The sequence below is a fragment of the Lipotes vexillifer genome, unplaced genomic scaffold, assembly GCF_000442215.2.
Source record: "Lipotes vexillifer unplaced genomic scaffold, Lipotes_vexillifer_v1.1 scaffold280, whole genome shotgun sequence".
In the NCBI taxonomy this organism is placed as follows: Eukaryota; Metazoa; Chordata; class Mammalia; order Artiodactyla; family Lipotidae; genus Lipotes; species Lipotes vexillifer.
In genome coordinates, this window is record NW_006773895.1 from 1,415,332 (window position 1) to 1,418,707 (window position 3,376).

A 3,376-nucleotide genomic window follows, 5' to 3' on the forward strand; every position below is an offset into this window, starting at 1 on the left:
AAAAAACAAACAAAAAAACCCAACAAATTTCTTCATTTAGATTAAAACATAAGTAAGTATGTGGTGACCTGGAAAATAGTTAGGTAAATACATATTTTCTATGGATTTTTAAAAAGGGTTTCTAGTGCAATAAATCAAATTATTCCAGAGTATAAATGACAACTGTAAGAATTTGTTCTGTGTGTCATATTTAATTGAAAAAAAAAAGAAAAAAGGTCAGAAGATACCTTCATATTAAAAGCTATTAGAAATAAAAGCAAGTTTATTTGTTATTTAGGAGTAAAACACTTTCAATTACTTCTCAGATTTAAGCTACACATTAAACATAATAAGTTTTGATGCTATATTGCCACCTATGAACATACAATAATCATTTCTGCTAATTAAATAAATACACTAAATTAAAACTAAATAGGTATTAACCTAAGAATCACTATCACAAAAGACTTGATACAAAATACATGTAAATGATTTTTAAGACATGATCTTTTGTTGCAAAATATTTATTTGGAATTGTTTTTAAATAAATTATGACTTGCATACAGAAAAACAATGTTAAAAAATGGCAGTTTCTTGAAAAATAATTTTCACTGAAAGAAAGGTAAAGGATGCCATTGTGCTGAAAATAAAGATAATAAATTTAGTCTCAGAAGTCACAGGATGATTCGTACAGATTTTAATCTCTTGACTCCATTAATAGAAAAGTAAAATCAGTATGCATGGTGTGAGTAAAAGGAAGATGTGAGGAACCCACAATTTGCAGTCACTACTCTCACTTAGGAAACCAGCATTACACCTCTATATTCTATATTCACCACTTTATAAATAAGTATTATTTTTTTCTACTTTACTGTGACAGAACTGTGATGTACACATGTAATCTGTGCAGAAGTGTACCTTTCTTTCTTTCTTTTTTTTTTTTCTGTCCTGTTTATGGAAAGCAGCCGTTGTATGTTAAACCCAAGAGTGACAGCAGTGTATCTCTGGAGCACTTCTTTATTAAAGCTTTTCATATGCACAGAATGCTGTACACGTTGAAATATCTGTTGCCCACTTTCACAGCCAAAATGCCTATATTTGTGATTTGAATGCAGAAATACCCATAGTCCCTCTCAAAAGGATTTATTTAATCCATGTCCTGATATCATTAGCACCGACAGGGTTTAGGGTAACACTCAGGGAGATAAACAGTTGTGATATATTTCTTCAAAGAATGTGTTCTGTCAGTGAACTTGTCCAAAAGCATCAGGGCATATAAACATTCCTCAAGTGGGTTTACTTATCAAGTATAAAATGACTGGGCTAGGAGAATACCAGGCTTTTGACAGCTTGTGGTTTGAAATTAAGCATGACCCTTTGTACTCTTAAACAAAATGTATCTATTTTTAATCTGCCTTGATTCAAAGGGAAGCAGTCAACACTAAGTATGGCAAAGTGAGGTCAATTATGAATATAATTATAAAATTCAATTTAAAATAAAGATTCCAGCACTGCAAAAACACCTTGAAATAGGGCATGAATAAATAGGTTTTTCTATCATGATTTTTAAAGCAACGCTATAGGGAAAGTCTGAAGATGAATCAAGTGACAAGTTTGAAACAGCTTGCTATTTTCTGAGCCATACTCCTAGGCTTAGTGAATATGCATTTAATTATTTCCAAGAACATGTTAATCATAAAACTACCTATTTTCCTTTCACTGAAGGGCCAATGATTTCAGGTTTTGGAAATAAATTGTTATACTATTTTAAAACACTCTTCTATGAGGAAGAATCATCTTTTATTAAATCACGACTAAATCTATTCTTGAGGAATTGTTACACAGGATCAAATGTAAACATTTTGTGGTAAAACCCCTAAAATATGATATGAGAAAAGGAATCTTTAAGAAAACCAAAGCTTTTTCCAACTCAAATCTTTCTTTCTGAATCAATGTGGTGCATTGTATTAGGTGACAAGCTAAGATAATTAATACAAATAAGTAACCTGTATAGTAATAAATGTCCTTTGCAGAGTGTGAGGCACTACCATGGAAGCAGAATAACTTACTGAAGTATAAGCCTCATAATATTAAGCAAGTATCACAAGTAATGACTGAAGTTCCCAAAAAGTCTCTCCATGTGTGCGAAATCAATAACTTATCCAATCATTGTTTTATTCTTGTGTAATTTTATTCAAATTCTATAGATTTAATTTTTATGTAACTAGGGAGCCTAAAGGTAGCTCTTCAATTAAGACTGAATGAATAAATGTAGGTTATAAGGAGGACAAAATACTAATTCATATCCTAACGCTTATAAGCTTTTATAATTATGGAACCATGGGCAGGGACTTTAAGATTTCTTAATTTTTCATTCATTAAATTTGCTAAGACAAATTTCACTTGCAAGTCCATAGGTCAGAGTCCTAGCTTATAATTGCTTTCACACATATTCACTCTTATACACATGTATATCTATTTCACAAGTGAAAAACTCAAACCTGCATTTTTTAACCTGTTTTAATATTTAATTTATTAATGACTATTATATCTTTATCTCACTCAATATGTCCTAATTGTCCTCGAAAGGAATATCTTCTTGAACATTCTATTTCCCTTTGCCTCTCCAGTTCGATAGCAACCTTTACCTTCCATCTAACTGGGGTCAGTTTTTCCAGTCATAATCTCAAGTCATGCATATGGTCACTTATAGAAGAAAATGACCATGTAAATACTGGTAATGCATAATTACATAAGAAAAGGTACCTAAAGTTTCCCAAAGTAAATTTAATTTACAAACCCCATCTTTATGACCTTCAGGAAACATGTATGAACTCACAGACATATGACAAATATGTTAAACTAAAGTACAGTGTAGATCATTTCCCTTTTTCCTTTTAAAGGACAGTTTTAAAGAAAACCTACTAATCTTTTCTTACTTTACTGTATATCATCAAGGAAGAGAGTCAAGGCTTTAACTTTATTTTGAAAGAGAGAGGAATATCTTTTGATGAGAAATAGAAGAGAAAAGGCCATTTTTCCTAAAGTAAGGTAACAAAAGTTTAAGGGCCATCAAATTATTTGGTGGGAGTGGGGGGTTGCTTTAAGACTTTGGCCGCCAGGCCCCTTGACATTTCTATCTTTCCCTTTCTGCTGGCCTTGCCCACACAGGAGGAAAGGAAGATGAAAAGGCTCATAAGAAATGTAAGTGATCTTTATTGACCTGGGACTTTATGTATAACCATGGCCTCTGGCGTGTGACTGCAGTATGCATTTCTTGTCAAAACAGGTAAGGGAATTGAGCACTGGCCTGAAGGAACATGTGTGTTCAGAACTGAAAGGTAAGGGATTTGAAGGAAAAGTGGAGGAGACCTGGCAAAGTTAGGGAAGGAAAAGG